Raw genomic sequence first — 17,768 nt, forward strand, 5'->3', positions numbered from 1 at the left:
GGGAGAAGTTAGACACTGGGTTCTCCAGAGCAAACCAGAGAAGCTAAACAGGAGTGATTCACTGCAGTGAGGGAGGCTGGCTTTAGCTCGGGCTTGGAGGCGGCCGGCGTGGCTGCCTGGAGTGACCGTGCTTCCCAAGAAATCCTTACGTATTCTAGGTGGAGGTGCTGATTGCAGAGCATGAAGTCAAGCCATGTTTAGCAAGCCTTTGATGAGAGCACCATCCCTTCTGTCGGATCCTGAAGACATTACCTAACCATCTGCTTTCTGAATTCCTGGGAACTGCCCAGCTCAGGGCTAATGGAACCAACCAGACACATGCACACACCAAAAATGAGTTTTGCTTAACACCTGGGGCCAAGGCCTCAGCTGATATAAATGGGCAGCAGTGACACTAAGCTAATTTATGGCAGCCCTAGATTTGGCCCAGGAATACTATTATTTTTCTATTTAGAGACGTGCTAGCAGTTTGCAGGAGCTTGTTATTAGGAATGAGCCAACTATTTCAGAGGAAATTACAGAGTAATAATAACCACAGAACCTAAATTAGTTGTTTTTAAGTTATGAGAGCATAAAATAATAATATCTGACACCACTAACCACTATTCTTCTTTGCACTCTTTAAAACTTCAGCTGTGCTTTGCCAAACCAATTGTTTCCAGGTTCTGTCAAAAATATTGTCCTTGGGCAGAAAGCTTGGATGCTAAATTTCAACCCAGAATGATTTTTATGGCGGAGCGACAGAAACCTTGAAAAGGGGATTTATAACGAATACAACCTTAGCTACTGTGGCATGAATGGTGCTGCATTTCTCATTAGCTGAGCTTTTTTTTCCCTTTTTTCTCAGAATTTCAGAGGGTGGGGCTGGCCATAGGAAGTAGTCGACTTGTGTGTACACTTCTGTCATGGCAGGAAAGGAACTCGGCAGCTTCGCTTCCCCTTTCATCCCTGAACATCTGTCAGGGTTCAAAGATTCTGAAGCAATAGGATTTCGGGATGGTTTTTCATCTTGTGGCTGTGAGCGTGGGCAGCTGGTGTGACTGCGGTGTGTGAGCCGAGGGGTTTCAGCGTCAGGAGTTGACTCTTCTCCTCCTCTTTAATGAGGTTTATTCACTGGGGCACTGTGGAAAGGCTTTGAACCTGAAAAGAAGCCTCAGCAAATAATAAGGAGAGAGAGAGAGAGGAGCAAGTAGAGGATGTGCCAGGTTTGTGTCCTGCTTGGCTTTACTGCTCAAGTCCAGACTTTGGGTTGTGGGAGAAGGTGAGAGGCTCCTCTGTGTATGTTAAACACCAGGTGTGCAGTGTCGGGAAAGGGGAGTGGAGAGCTGGCTGGAGGATTTTTCTGTATGTTTGGACTTCTGTTTCCCATGAGCAGAGAGTTCCAGTCAGCAAGCTATTGCAAAAGGGCTTCATGGGCAGGAAGGTGCCCTTGGAAGGGCACCTTCATTTAAGGTATTTCCTCAGCACAGTGCAACATCCAAGGCAAAAAACCAAACCAAAAAACCCCCTTTAAAACCAGTTTGTTATAGAAACAGAGAATTTCTGACTGCACGTAGTCCCGAGGCAGCATTGTGCCCCTTGTTTGAAATTTCAATGTAAATATCATCTAAAGTATCCAACTCCCAAACTCTCGGGGTGGGATCTCGGCTGTGGTGGTGGAAACCACAGGGAAACCAAAAGCCCTAAAATAAGAAGTGATTTCTCTAGCCCACTGGGTCTCCCCAGGATGGTCTCCTGGGGCTGAAAGATGATACATGTGGTGAGTAATGTCATCATCATCCCAGAGCAGAAAACAAACCCAAGTTAAAGGTCTTAGAAGTCTTTCATCTCCACTTTCCCAAGCCACAAATGGCAAAATCTCCACATGGCTTGCTCAGATTCCTTTTGAAAGATGAGAACTGTCCTCCATGGGAGAGGCAGAATGGGAATGAAGTTGCTCTGTTAATGAAGAAGCCATTAATAATAATTGACCCTGCTAGAAGCTGTTCTTGTGGTGCCTTCTCTTGGTGTCTTTGATAGGGAGGGGGAAGATTTTGATGAGCTTACAAGATCTCTCCTCTCTCCCTTTGAAGCTGTTGAAATTCACTTAAGATAAAGAAAGAAGGTTCTTCCAAAATGAATATCCCAGTTGGCAGCTTCATTGGGCACGGGCTTTGCAGCAGATGGTGTGAAATGCTCTATGTGGTTGCTGGCGCAGTGACTTTTAGGAAGCATCTTTTTTTTCTGAATTGCTTTTTTTGAAAAAAGATTGAATTTCTTAAATACACACACACACGTATATGTGGATGTGGAGGTGTACTGTGTTTGAAGGTGGTGAGTTGAGTGTCATCACCCAGCCCTGGGTACCTAAATTCGTTGGAAGTACACAGGAGACCGAGGCTGGGGTGTACTCTGGCAGCCCACTGGAGGTTGTGCATACTCTGCTGCCATCTGGCTAACGCGGAATCCTTCCTCCCTGCCTTGGCGCTCCAACCAGGAAGTGTTCCTTGCCTTTCATTTGTGAGTGGCTGGGATATCACTTCATGCAATTATGTGAAAATGCTTGCAAATATCACCTCTCTGCTGTAGTGAAGCATCTCCCAGTACAACACTGATGTGCTCCATTCAGAAAGTGTGGTTTTTTGGTTTGGCTTTTTAGGTTGGGGGGTTTTTTTAGCCGGAAATAATAATTTAACTGTTTTCAGCGATTTTCTGTCTTCAGGGCTTGACCTACCATTTGGGGGGTTTAAATATCTGCTTGACTCTTCCTAAAGGTAGATGAAGAGAAAACACCTGCCAGCCCAAAGGTACATGCACTTTGTCTGGCCTCTTCTTTGGGTTCTCCTTTTCCATCTGTTCCATGTTTGTATAATCCAAAGCAAAGGCTGCGCCAAGCCAATGCAGGGCAAGGGGAAGGGAATAAACAGTCATGTTTGTTTTCCATCCTCTTGCTGTCAGATACAAAGGACAACTTCAAAGCAATACATAACGAAGTTGGGTGATACACCAACCATAATTAAAACACCCCTGCAGGAAGTCATGTCATTGAAACAACAACTGCTTCAGCACGCAATAATAGTTTTGTGCCAAAGGCATGTGAAAGAAACTGTTGTGTCTGGGCCGAGACTCCAAAAAAAAACCAGCTCTTGCTTTAATCCATCCCTGTGCAGGACAATTGAATTTAATTCTGAGACTGCACTGGTTACAGTGGGGCCGAATTTAAGCATGGACTGGCACAGTGTCAGTGAGCCTTCTCTGAGCAGAGGGACTTGTGTGAGGGAGCAGAGAGGTTGGAGGTGATCTCTGTGCCCGGGCAGAGTTCAGCCTCTCCAGCTCCCTCACACTCCATGGCTTTATCAAAGTTTGTGTCACTCACTGCCTGCAGCCAGGTCCTGCCCTGAGGGAATTAAAGCAGGGCATGGCACTAGTGAGTGCTGTACCCAGCTCTGGGGTCTCCAGCACAGGAAGGTCCAGGGGCCTGTTGGAGCCAAGCTCAAAGGAGGGACAGCAAATTGATTGTGGGATGGAGCACCCCTGCTCTGAGAGAAAGCTGAGAGAATTGGGATTGTTGAGCCTGGGAAAGAGAAGGTTTTGGATGACTTATTTATGGCCTTGCGGTGCCTGAAACAGCTAACAAGAAAGATGGAGAGAGATTTTTGACAAGGGCCTGGAGTGACAGGACAAGATGGGGAACAGCTTCAAACTGGAAGAGAGTGTGTTTAGATTAGATATTAGGAATTCTTTATGGTTGACGTGGTGAGGCCCTGGCACAGGTTGCCCAGAGGAGCTGTGGTTGCCCCATCCCTGGAAGTGTTCAAGGCCAAGCTGGATGGAGCTCTGAGCCACCTGGGATAGTGGAAAGTGTCCCAGCCCATGGCAGGGGTTGGAAGCAGGTGATCTCTAAGGTCCAAATCATTCTGTGACATGCAGGAAGAACTTGGAGTCAGCAGAAGGGTGGTGTGACCCTGCCACAGAGGAGAACAGTGAGGTCCCTTATGGTGCTGCTGAGTGTCTGTGTTATAATTCAGTGACACCCAGGTGGAAATGGTGAAAAGTTGCCCACACTCGGCATCATACTTGTGATGACTTGTGCAGAGGCAAAGGCATCCCCATCTGGACCAACACTGTCACTTCAGCACCGTACTGATTATTGGTGTCTTTGGTACAAACAAGGCACAGGGTCCACTAAAGCCGGCAAAAAGACCCTACTTGGCTCTGCGTCGTGCTTTGGTGCATTTCTCATCACTAGAAGAAATGCTCCTTCTGTAGTTATTGTGTGGAGGTTTTTAAATATTAATTAACGTTTTTGTGGAGTTTTTAAGTGTTAAATAATATCTGTGGTGCTGCTTTTTTCCTTTTCCTTTATGGCCAGGGTTGGAAAGGATAAATGCTGCCAAATGATTATGAAGTTGACTTTGGAAGACTTTATTTTAAAAGTCAAGTTACACTCCTTTATTTAGAGAGTAGTAATTCTAAAGTGGAAGCAAATTGTTGAATAGATTTACCTGTAGGAAAAGGGGAAAAGCAGCTGCTGCTTTCTATTTTATAAAAGTACCTTAAAATATGGATGATTAAAAAAAACCTGCAGCCCAAACCAAAAAAACCCCAAAACTCTCAGTGCAGGTCATTTTGAAGAGAGAAGTTATTCAGAGCTCGAGCAGTAAGCCCCAACAATGAATTTAAGCTACAGACAAAACCCATGTTTTATCAATCAACCACTACTTTCAAGTTTGACAACTTTTGTAAGCAGGAAAATGTCAATTACAGAAGATATTTGAACCTGTGGAAATAACCCATGGAAACACAAAATGTCTGTTCACACATCAAAATGATCCAGACTCGAAGGAAGTTAAAAACCAGAATGCACTAAGGAATTATCTGACGGAAAAATGGAAACTTTGTTATGAATTTTCAAGAAATATTGGCTAATTAATTTCTTTGGTGAGTTTATAAGGTTATTTAGGATTGGAGAAAATGAGGTAACTTCCGTATTTTTCCTGATGTGTAACAGCTATGGAAACACTTTGAAATGAGTGTCCCATCATTATGAATTCATTTGGTTATCCTTTTAATAACAATGATCATACTCAGGCATTTTATATGGATCTTACATCCCATCTCCTTCAGGTGCTGCTTGGTCACTTCACTGAGCACTTGTCAGCTGGGTCTTATTAAATTCCCATTAAGGAAGGAAGAGCTAAATACCCAGTAAAGAAGCTGAAAGGGGAAAAAATCTAAAAAACACGTAGGCTCAGGCCTGGAAAATTAGTTTGCGCAGAGCAGAAAATGTTCTATTTAAGCAAACAAAACACTGAAATTGACTGTTTGACATCCATTGCCGTGATAAAAAAAAAATTGTCCGGAACCTGGTTCTACAAAGCAGAATTAAATCAATGCTCACTTTCTGCAGCAAGATGTGCCCTTTGGTGATGTGTTTAGTTAAATGCAGCCAGTGTACCTGGAAAAAATAGACACAAACTTCAAGGCTTATGGTCTCCTCGGGTCTGAACTGAGTGATTTAATGTAGTGAGTTTTAGAGAGCCTCTTAAACCAAAGGCCAGTGTTTCCTAGGGCCAAGTAAGACCATCCACGTGGAGGTCTGATAACAAGTAGCAAGTTTGCTTGGACTTGAGTTCAAATGTCCCTTCACATTGCCTTTCATTTACAAGTTCAGGTGAACAAATTAGAATGATTTTATACCTGCACAAATGCCTGTATTGAGTTTTGACGCTGTTTTACTGGTCTGATGAAACTAAGCAATCTCCCATTAAAACTCCAGGCATATGAATGCTAAATTAGAGCCCAAAATTATATGGGCAGAGGAATGTGTTTCCAACAGTGAGGAGCACAGCTTGTTTCATAGATACATTAATAAGAAACGCTTTATTTTTTTTTCTCGTGAAATATTTAACATGATCATTAAAGACTAAACATTTTTAGTCTAACCCGGAATACTTTCAGTGTGGGGTTAAAATGGGCAAGTTTTCAGTTAGAACCTTTTGTGCTGTAAAAATTTCCTTTTTGCATTTTCTGTGAAAGGTTTCATTTAGTTAAACCAGACATTTTCTGTTTAAACCTAGAAATATTTCATTGCTTAATAAGGATTATTCTGTTTATGGAGGTAATAACCTAGATGGGCTAAGGAACCTCATGTTGCATGGGGGCCAAGCTTCACTGTTCACCCAAATCCTGCAGTCTTGCCTTTTCTTTCTTTTTGCTTCAAATTCCCCTCCTGCGAAGGGAGCAGTATTACATAGCCAAAATCCTTGGAAAGCCCCAACAGCCCAATGCTGCATGAGTAAGTGAGCATTAAACAATTAAAATACCACGTTGTTAACACCAAATACCATTTCTCAATGAAATTAAGACATTCCTGGAGTCCAACCGTGACTGCCCAAGACATTCTTTCCTTCATGCGGAGCTGGGTGTTGCCTGGGGCATGTGCAGTGCCCTTCCAGCAGCGTGGGGCCAGTGTGGCTTTGGGCAGGTGCTGCCAGGGGCGTAACGCCGTGGGTATCCGTGCTGTGCCCACCTGTCTCTTGGGCTGTTGGAGATGGGGAGCTCCCAAAGGCTCCATATGGCATATTCCTGCAGCTCCCCGGAGCATCTGTTGGAGCTCCTGGGAGAGGAGCACCAGCCCAGCCCTGTGTTGTGTCAGCCTTGATGGAAGGGTGGGCACGGGGCCACCCTCAGCCTCTGGGTTATGTGGGAGGTAACTGAGAAGTTATCCAGGGAGCCTTGGGACAGCTGATGCCGGGACAGCACTGCCACTCTGGGACCTCTTCTGTTACCTCTCGAGCCCATGTGCTGTGCTCCAGGAGTGCACCATCTCCTTCAGCGTGGTCCCAGCTCGCCGTGATCCCGGGTGTTCCAGCGGGAAGGGAACACCCAGGGCCACTTGCTTGGGACACTCGGTCATGTGAGCAGAGCCCTCCTGTGGAGCTCCAGGAGCCGGGCACGTGGCCTCATTAGCAGAGTTTGCAGAAATAACCCCTTCAGTTCATGAAATGTTCCTGGTCCTTCCTGCTGTCCATGGTGGCATTAACCACACCTCACTGTCTCTGAGGTGGATCCACTGGGAGGCTGTAGCTCCCCAGGGAAGAGCCTTTTTATGATCCCAAAGCACCAGCTCGAATAGTTGTCTTAAAATGAATTCCAAGCGAGTGGCCTGACACCACTGGATAGGATTACTGACACCTGTTTAGTAAACAGCAAAATTACATCACATCTTTTCAGCACCAGGTTATTAAAAGAGAGCTGGAGAGCAGATGTAGCCTCCAGAATGAATAGGAGAATTCATTAGGCTTCAAGGCCTTTAAACTCATCCGGGTTAAACAGTGATTTACCTCACACCATAACTGTTAGCAAGTGATTTAGTGACAAGGGATTGACAAGGTACATTTCCCTGGAGGGCACAGTAAATAATTTTTTCATCCCGAAGTGTTTTTGCAGAAATGTGTATGTATTTGAGTATTCAAAGTTAATTAATTTCCAGTAGTGTGACAGAAGGCACTTTTTTTTTTCTCAATGACCAACAAAATCTTGTGTGAGTTCATCTCTTTTTACAGTAGGATTTGGTGAACTTTTCCTGGATGATCTAATCTCACAGTGGAAAACCAAATAAGAAGGTGTCGGTAAGCAGGAATGAGTTCATCAGCCTGCTCAGCTGGTGTTATGGGTGAAGACAATGCTCTCACAATCTGGAAACAGTGCTTTTCCTTGGACCAGGAAACCACCGTGCTCATATGGATAAACCTGTGCCACGGGTGTCCTTAGGCAGGCCATCAATATGACCTTAGCTGTCTTTCAGACCCACTGTTTCTATTGTGGGTATTTAAATGGAAATATATTTAAATGGAAAAAAGAAACCTTCATCTGTTCTGGTTGTCTCACGGTATCTTTCCATTAGAGTTTGAAGTTGTGCACTGCCACCTCTTAGAGTTCTCCGGGGTTTTTTGGGCTTGTTTCAGTGGGGATTTGTTCAGGTATGAGTGATAAGGAGAAGCGACCATCAGAGAAGAGGCACATTCCTCCAGACGTCTTCCAAACAGCTCAAGGCCGTAGGATTTTGGTGTACTGGGTAGTGCAAGCAAAGAGCCCAGCTCATAAAAAAGAGAAAAAAATAAATTCAAGATTTTAGTGATCAAAACTTAGATTTGCATCAGGCAGCATGTCATTAGAGATGAATATGCTTGTGTGGGGTTTTTCCATTACTACTGAGCTGATTCAAAATGAAATATTTTGCTTTAAGGTGTTTTTCCATGATCTTTAGAGTTAACAAAGCGGAAATTTTCATGGAGAAATTTTTGGAGCTTTTCTCACTCCAAAATTTCTCCCAGTGGAGCATTTCCAGCAAGCTCTAGCTATTAATATATGTTAAAGCTAATGGCTGATTGAAGGGTATTTTAAACAGTCGTGTCAAGTTTTCAATGCTTAATTAAACAGCCCTTTGCTGTGTGCCCATTAAATTCAAATAATGCCACTCCAGCACTGATCTAAGGTTTTTAAATGGCAAAGGGTTTGGTCTGCAGCTTGACTTGTGGTTTTTAGTGACTTTCCATGCTGCCTTCCCTTCTCGGAGTTGTTTCAGTCTTCAGAATTCAAACGTTTTGCCTTTTCCGTTTTTCTACCTGTCCATGCTCCTGGCTAATACGTGAAGTCCTTTAGGAAAAGGACACAAATTCTCCTTCATTTCTGTCACTTCTGACACTGATTGAGGTTTATTTTCTTTTCTGCCAGGGTGCAAGCTATGCTGATTTTTTGCTAGGATGTTGGCATAGCAGCTCTTCCCATTCCTGGCGAAGGATTTCAGTCTCTGAGTTACAATAGCAAGGAGCTGGAAGATGGTAGGGGCTCAGGAAAGGGTCTCTTGCACATGGCTGGAGTTTTAGCAGTGGTAAAAGTCTTTCTGAAAATAGTTGCCTTAAAACCTTGTGTGGATTCCATATTAGAGCAGCAGTCTCCCACAGCAGGTCTAAAGCTGTTGAATGGCTTAAACAAAACACAAGGAGAGCCTGATCTTGTTTAACCAATTTTAAAGTATCTTGTTCTCTCTAGGACTGGTTGTTGAACTGAATCAGTAATTTTCTTGTATTATGTGAATGTCTCATTTTTTGTGTGCAAGTTCGGTGTTGGGGGTCGTGATTTTTTGGTGTGAATTTGTGTGTTGATTGTTTTGTGCACATGCAGTAAGTCACTTGTCCTAATGTGACCACTCCATCGCGTTGTCCCGATCTCATTTGGGATCTCCACATTTCCTGCCTTTGTGGTTGTTATCAGGCTCAGCTGCTGCTGTTTCAGCCCACTCTGCCCAGGAGTGGAGGTGTAGGGGTTGTGCTGGAGGACGTGGATTTCACAGGAGCATTCGCTCTCCTGCAGTATCTGTGCAGCAGGAATTTCCCTCTGTAAAATTCATCACCAACGACTCATTTCCACGGAAAGTTGCACTTCCAAGGGCCAGCCCCTGAATGTACCGAGGTACTGAAATCACTTTGCGGTGACTAAGCTCCTTTGAAAGCAAGATTTAAGCTTTTAAGGCCGTGTAAGTGTTTCTGCAAATCACATGTTGGTTCATGAAGTAACGGGTGCTGATGCTTTCTTTGGCAGTCACGCTGACGGTCGTGTTCAGAAAGCTTCAGCCCGGTGTTTTCCAGCGCTCACTAATATTTCGGGTCAACAGTCACGTCTGTCAAGCCTATCCTATGGCACTTGCAAGCCTGAGATACTTTGTACAATGTTAATGAGGATGGGAGAGGACTTTTCCTGTCCTGGGAGCAGGCTTAGCATAATAGTTTTCTTGTGTCTGTGTGAGATTTGTTCTGCCCACGGGGCGGAAAGGAAAAGCGCTCTGTAAAAATAGTGGTTTGATTTTGCTGCTCTCTCCACACGCATCCCAGTGTCAAATGACTTCTCTCCAGGTGAAAGCTCCTGGTGAAAGAAGAAAGCAAGAGAAGCACTGAGGTAATTTAGAGATGGTGAGGGAGGCATTCCTCCTTCCATGAGGAATTCCTCCCCCTGCCAGCCTGTCCAAATCCCTGCTGAAATACGGTGTATCATGTTTTAATCCCCAAAGGCTTCCTGCACTGTGTTATTTGTGTAGGCTGCGTTTTTTCCCCACCCACAAAAAGGAGGCAAGAAAACACAGGCTCCAGCCCTTACACAGATTGGCTTTTCCCAGGGATTTGGAGATTTTGATGGGACAAACTTCCCGCTCAGCTGACAGCCCCTTATTTGCAGGCCAAGCGCTTGGGTGGCAGGCGAAGGAACTGGCAAGTGAATGCAAATCCCAGCACTACCCAGAGTGGATGCTCCCGCTCAGCTGCCTTCTGAGGGTTGTTTAATGGCTTGTTTCCCAAGTGTCCTCCCAGGCAGGGACTGATGAGTACCTGTCCCATGATACCTGGCCTGATTTGTTTTCTAAGGTACACAAGCCCCAGAGTGAGGTCTTTTGAAAGCCTCTGAGGGGTTTAGCAACATGAACTGATTTTCAGCAAGATTTTTTTTCCTCTAAAGAGCGCCTGTAAAGGTAAAGTGAGTGAGTGACAAACTGAGTGCAAATATTCTTTCCAGTCCTGGGCAGCTGTTCGAATTGTGCACCTGGACCTTGGCTCATGAATGTCCATGGCATTCCCACCCAAACCCCTTGCCTGTGGTGCTGTGAGGCTGCTTCCTATGTTGGCCAGCCAGGAATTAGTAACTATTAATAATAATGAATAGCCAAAGTGAGCAGTCACTAACATGCCATAAGGTGTAATAGGTGAAATAGCTGATAAACTTGTGAATGAAATAGGATTTATTTTCTTACTTTTTCTAAGGTGGGTTAAAAAAAAAAGAAGAGGAATGAAACATCTAAAATACTTCACTTTTCTCTTTACTCTCATTTTTGTCAAATATTTGAATCGCATATAGACTTTACCTGGTGTTTTGAATATTCTGTTAAATAAGTGGGGGAAAATCATGCCTGTTTTAAGCAAGTTGTTTCTTTTTATTGCTTGCTTTTAAAAAATACACAAATTTATATTTTAAGAAATAATAGGTGGAAAAGGGCAGAATTGCCTGATTTTAAAGGAAAAAAAACCCCCAACCCTCTTAAATATACAATTGATATTCTGTGTTTAGGAAATTATGTTCAGATATATTTTTTCCTTAAAGATACAAGATTTATTTCTTTCTCTTTCATAAAAACACAGTTACAATATATTTGCAGTTATATGGGCCAGCAACCAGTTCATATCCCTGGAAGTTAAAATCCTGCGACTGAAGAACTTAAGATTAGATTTGCCCTTCATGGACATCGTTTTGGAAACCTGGGCCGTAACTGCAGTGCAGCCAGGCTGTCACCTACCTGTGCAGGACTTGGTGGCCCTGGCTTAGGCCTTATCCACAGTTTTTCTGTACGCATACAGGCACAGTCTGGTGCCTGGGTGACTTTATTGTAACCGGGGTCATTGTCATTACAGGATTTACTGGTGGTGTTCACCTCACATGCAACTTCCAGTTCAGCTGCAGGCAGCAGTAGCAGGGTTGAACAAAGGCCAGGTAGGCCTGCAGATCACACAAGCTAAAGGATGCTGGGTTTGAGATGTAGTCAGGCTTGTAAATGAGAAAGGAAAAGAAAAAAAAAGCCTAAAGAAACACCAAGCATAGATTATTTGCTACTTCTGGAGCGATGTGGCAATGGAGCACCATGAACACCTGCAGTATTTACCACACTTTGTGCGTCCATCAGGATTGGGCCACTGTGTTTGACTCTGGGGCTCTGCATCCGCTCTGCCCTCCCTTCGGTGATCAGTCTGTGACAGAACCTGGTTTAATACAGCAGGGTTTGATGGCACTTATTTTTGTAAAGCAAAAATTCTGCCATAAACAGGTTTCAGTCCTTGCTGGTTCCAGCCACAGTTGAACATTTGCTCAGCAATTGGCTCTGCTGCCTCTCAGCTCATTTTATCCAGCGCTGGTGAGGTTCAGCGCTCGTCTGGGTTATACCAGGTCAGCTTTTCATTTCTTTCTTCTTCTTTCTTTCTCTCTTTCCCTCTCTCTTTTTTTTTTTTTTTTTTTTTTTTTTAATCAAAAAGATTTTTATTGGTGCTCTGGAAAAATAAACACGACACACCGCTGTGAGTTTTGTAAGTGAACCAATAAAAAATGAAATTCACTGATGGATTCTTTAATAGCAGAGAGTGAGCCCGGGTTCCAAATGGATTTTATATTGTGTCATTATGTATAAACAACATGCAGTGTGATAGCCCTGGGCTGGGGCGGCTGTGCTCAGGACAGGGTGCCCCTGCAGGCCTCTTGCTCCCTGTCCCAAGGGGTTCAGGTGTGTTTTGGGGTTAAATACACTGAGGAAGGGGAGCTCTTGGGCCCAGGTGCCCTAAGCCTGCCTCAAGCCTTAGCAGCCATCCCATTTGGTGTCGCCTTCAGCGGTTGCTTTCCAGTCGCCCTGCTCGTGTCTGCTCCAGGTATTGCTTTCAGAGCCTCAGCCATTTTTATAAAAGCAGTTTTGAACGCTTTCATTTAATGAAACAGTCCCAGAGAAAACATTCAAAGCAAGGTTTTCAATTCCACTTAGGAACCTCCAGGCAGTCTAAGGTGCCAGCTTGGACTCCTGAAAGCATCGTAGTTTTTTCTACTCCCCATCATTTCTTTGAGGCCCTTCCCAGAGCACAGTGAGGATGAGGGACAAGCTCAGTCTGGCTTCAGGGGGAAGATCCTTGGGACCAATGCAGAGCAACACCTTCACTTTTTACTGGGCCTTGTCTTTGGCCAGAAGGAGCCCACAGGGGGCTGGTGTGCCCGGGAGCTCTCCTGCTTTCCCTGTGTTGGAAAAGGCCCTTCTACCTCCTAGCAGGCACCAGGACATGGAGCACAACAGTAAGTTCCTGAACATGTGTTGTCTGGCTCCAAAACAGAGAGATTTTTGTAGCCTTTAAAAACCAGTGTAAGATCTTGCTCCACAAAGTGCAGTGGGAGCTGCAGAAAGCACTGGCTGGCTGTTGGCAGGGCTGGTTTATAGGAAAATAACCGGGGTAAGTGCAGCTGTGAGTCCGTCTGTCAGTCCTGTGGTCCGAGGCTTGGCAGCATTGCCCTGAAGTGCAGCGTCAGGGCTCGTGTCTGTTCCCTGTCTCGGGTTTTCTTCCTCTACGTGTCTTGTGCTGAGAGGTGCTGAAAGGGAGCTGAGGAGGCCTGGTGGAGGGCTGCCCATCTCTCCAGCACACCTGGGGAGCAGGTGGGAAGGGGAGAGGGATGGGCAAAGGGCAGCGTGCTGAGAGTGGCTGTGTCGGGTGGAGGAAAACGGCTGTGAGAGAGGAGAGAGGCTCATCTCCCCCAGAGCACACTCTGCCAGCAAGAGCAGAGGGCCCTTGATTCCACAGCCCTGATCTGCCCCAAGATGTTTTGTTATCTGCACCGCGTTTTGCTCGGGCTTGGTCTGAAAAAAAATCCACAGAACAGCTGTGGGGCTGTGAAAATTATTTTCATCTGTTTGGCTTTTAAAAATGAATTTGCATCAGTCTTTCCATGGCTCCCTCCCACCCACACCCTCTTCTCTTGTCTCAGCTGTTCTTTCAGAGAGGTGAAGCAGAGTTGGTCCAGGGTACGTCCCCATGCTGCTCTTTTTCTGTCTCCTGTGTCACACCCAGAAAATGCCAAATGCTTTCCTGCGGTTGTTGAGGTGAGAGCTGTGCACAGGCTCTAGCAGAGCAGAGACTCTCCTCCCTGGTGAGATGTCACAGCTGGTTTTGGTCTTTTTCACTTTCCCCTCTGCAGAGAGGAAAGCAGGGAATTTATTGAAGACTTGCTGATGCTGCAAGCGAGAAGAGGTGGGGGAAGACGTTGCTGCATCTTCCATCTCCCTTGTCAGCAAAGAGATGTAAACAATGCCCAGAGGAATTTGATAGGTCTGCTCCTCAGGAGATGTTTTTGGGATCCATTGTGCCCTGATGGGGTGATGTGAGAGCTCTGGTGTGTTACACTCCTTCCTCTGCAGCACCCTGGGGCTGTCCAGTGTCTTTCTAAAGGAAATTTCCTGTGGCTTTGAGTTATTTCACAGCAGTTATTTATCTTTTATTTTAACAGTGTATTTTTCTTCGTGCCCTTAACCCAGTGAGAGCAGAGTTCTTCTCTCGGGTTCCTGTTAAAGCTGGCTGTGTGTGTATGTGTGTTTACATGTGTGTTGCACAGAAATAATCCCAGCCTGGAGAAGTTCTGCTGGCTTCAGGCAAAGCCATGTTTTTGCTCATGGCATTATTGAAATTCATCTCCTGTGGACTGTAATTCCTAGGGAGGGAAAAGAAAAATAGTATCAGGTGTTCTTTTTTTTTTTTTCCTTTTTTTTTTTTCCTTGTTAGAAGACTATTTAATCTTTGTTGTAGGGTGAGAAGGTGAAGCACCAGACCTCAAAGTAGGCTGCAATAGGATCCTGGCAAACTTCCCACGTTATAAACTCTGTCCATAGGCAACACTCATTTTGTGCCAAGTTTGCTTAGCTAAAAATGACTGGGCCTGAGTTTCAAAAGTGGATATTTGGCAACAACTAGCGCTGTATTATTTTTGTCCTAGCAAGGAAAGAATCAGATTGTGAATGACAAGGGGAAAAGTGTTATAAAGAGGTTTTCTGTGTCCAGATGAGATGTGTAAGGTGACAGCCTGGTACTGCTATCACAGGGCAGTAAGAGTAGCAAGCTCTCGTTCTTTATGCCACGCTCATCACCCTGCTCTCTAGGATCTGTTGAAGTCCGTGGAATTGTGCCAATTTTCCTTGGCTTATCTGTCTTCCTATCTTGTTTCTCAATTAGAGGAAGTAAATGATCCTTTTGTTTTTGTCTCCCCTTTCTTTGGGCAATGTTAAAGAAAGGTTTGGATTGCAGTGGAGCTGCATCATCACGGGGAGCCAGATGGTGGATGGGGGGACCTGGAGGCATTTCAGGAGCTCGGAGCTGATGCCTGGCTGGATGTGCACTGGGATTTCTTGTCTGCCCACTTCACTGTGGGGCTCCAGCTTTGCAGCCCTCTCCTGAACCAGAGCTCTGGAAGTAGGGGAGTCAGGTTCAAATCCCTTGCTCTCCTCACAACAGCACCTGTCTGTGATGCTCAGTAGGCCCGAAGAGTTGATATAATTAATTATATGTTATCTCTAGTCTGCCTTTGCAGGTGTTTTTATTTATTGAATAAAATGAATGAAAAAGAGGAATAAGTAAGTAGCAGGTTCTGGCCCTCACCCCGCATCACCCTTGGGTTATGCCGTCTTCTTAAATATTCAGTGCAAGCCTCTCAAGGTCACAGAACCTTTTGCCAGGCTTCTCTGGAGTGATAGGTGAGCTCAGGGAAGGAATGGAGGAGCAGGATAAATTAGCTCCAAGTTTCCGTGGTGAGATTGCTCCCAGTACCAGGCGGTCTGAAAGGAACTGATGCGCCCCATCACTGCTCACATTGCTGAACAAGGCACTTCCAGTTGTGGTTTCTCCTTATTTCTGATCATAAATGACCTTCCCAGGGTGCCAGCACATTGTGGTGGATGCTGGGAGCTTTCCCACTGCCTTGAGTGGGAGTTTGCTCTCAATGTGTGGAGAGGGATATGAAGGCCAAGACTTTCCATGCCTGGAGATGTGGGGTACTTTATTTTAAGGCACCAAAAATCCAGCTCTTTCAAGAGGCACGACCTGGGGGAGGGAAGGCAGTTGTTCAAGTTTTGTTAAAACCTCATCCTGCTGTAGGGTCTCAAGTCTGGCATTCAAAATCATTAGCACTCTTTAAATTTGGCCTAAAAATCCCTATGAAAAGTTACAGCACGTGCTGAGTAACTACTTTTCACAATGTAATAACTTGGCCCTTTCAAAGAGTAGGTTTTAGAAGCATATATTACTGACTAAAGGCTTGCCAAATTTCTTTTTTCCTTTCCAAACTCCACGTAATGACTCACGGAGACCTATCGATTTTGTTTCTAATAAGGTGCTGTTCTCCGGTACGTGAAACTGAGGGGAAACAGAGCGACGTTTTGAGGAAATATGTTTTGTCTAGGAGCTGAGGCATCCAAAGAAACACAAGAAAAGCATTTTGAGATTAAAAAACCCCATGTGGTGTTATGTTAAAAATGAGATTTTAATGTGAATTTAGCATTTGCAGAAGTTTAGGGCTGATTGCACTGAAGTCTAATGTGCTCTAAACAAAAGTAGATGAACCAACTATTTGCGTGTGTACACAGCACACTCATCTGACACCAACAGAGGGCTGGGCCCGCTGACGGGACTCAGGGAGTTCTCAGCCAGTGAGTTCATTCATGGTTTATTCATTAGTAAGAAGTTATTCATTAATAAAATCACTGCACCCTCTGATAGAACCTAGGACCTGCCCACTCGGAATGAGGACGGCAGCACTGCTTCTTGGTGCCAGCTCCTGGCAGCACTTACCTGCTGGGATGTTTCTTGGAGGCATCAAGTGTTGGAGCGTTGCATCCACATGGATCAGACTTGTCTGCTCACCTGGGCTGCATTTGGTGCTCCAAAGGAGAGTCCAGAAACACAGCAGGGCCAAATTCAGGGAAATGTAAAGTTCAAAAGTCCCTTCTAGCTTCTGTGTGAACCAGCTGAGGCTGTGGCAATGAAGAACTCTTCTCTGTCTCAGAGCCTTTTCTGATCCTCTGAGGGTGATTACTTGACGCAACAGCTCAGCTCATTATCTCTTCCTCATTCTTTGCAAGGTTCTGGTAACAAAACCTGACCCGAAGCTGTGTGGCTCCCTCTTCTCTGCAGTCTGCAAATGGCCAAGTCTACCTCTCTAACCATATTTTTTTGTGAAGTCTGTGACCAGCCAGGCAGTTTATTTCAGGGTATGATCAGATTCCAAGCCACAGTGTGAAAATGTCAAAGGTCCCTGGAAAATATGTAATTACATTTCAGATTTGGAGGAAACAATTAATGAAATGGAATTTCTTGGCCCTTCGCTCAGTCGGATGATATGTAGTGGCTTGCCTGTGAGCAGAACTCTGAGTACACTTATGGCGCAGAAGAGTTTTTATCATTTAAAAACTTAATTATATAGGCTGTAATTAAGCTATATACAAAATGTCTGGTTCTTTGAAGTATATTAATTTTGGGGAAGTTCTCAAGCACCCAGTAGCTGCAGAACAATCATGAAAGAAGACAAGGCTTGAATAATGATGACAGTTGCAAGCCACAAATAATAGGAACAACCTTTCCAAAACAAAGGGTTTCACATTTTCCAAAAGCATGAGCATTATTATTTGTGTGTATTTGCAATTTGTACATGCCTTGGAGGGACTAACCTCAACTATAGTGCTCAAAATAATTGTGGGATGACATAAATGGGCACTTCTCTATTGAGGCAATCGCTTTTCTTGCAGCACGCCAGTTTTTGTTTACTTTTTAAACAAAAAAAAAAATTCTCTCTAAATCTGCAATAATCAGGACATGATATGGAGCATAAATTAATTTGTTGGCTTTTCTTCTTTAGAGGAGGATTGGTTTTCAGAAGATGTTTCATGTATGGCTGGATGGTTGAGGGGCTCAGGAGGGGCTGCCTGTTGCTCTTTTTCTACACAGTGCCCGGCAAGAGTGATGTTCCTGTAAGTGAAACAAATATCTCTAGTCAATTTAGCACTGGAAACAAAAATACCTTCTCAGTTGTGTCAGCCTTTACTGTGTGGTCCGTATTTTAATAATGAGTTCCCCCACAACACTTTCATGCTTAGGTCTATCTGCAGTTGGAGATGAAGGTTTTTATTTCTTCATTTAAAGGGCTGCTGTGAGCTTTAAAATAAACACAACTAACTG

General features: G+C 44.6%; 1 long non-coding RNA gene across 1 annotated transcript in view; it reads left to right on the forward strand.

Moving 5' to 3' along the window:
• Positions 1-14,502, forward strand: part of LOC136287582 (uncharacterized) — a 30,887-nt gene extending 16,385 nt beyond the window's left edge. Inside the window, exons 2-3 of the long non-coding RNA XR_010720177.1 lie at positions 13,537-13,651; positions 13,747-14,502. This is a non-coding gene — a long non-coding RNA (uncharacterized lncRNA). The remainder of the gene's footprint in view (positions 1-13,536; positions 13,652-13,746) is intronic.
• Positions 14,503-17,768: the final 3,266 nt, after the last annotated feature.

Source organism: Chamaea fasciata, unplaced genomic scaffold (assembly GCF_029207755.1).
Source record: "Chamaea fasciata isolate MVZ Bird 193981 ecotype frontalis unplaced genomic scaffold, bChaFas1.0.hap1 SCAF_3, whole genome shotgun sequence".
NCBI lineage: Eukaryota > Metazoa > Chordata > Aves > Passeriformes > Sylviidae > Chamaea > Chamaea fasciata.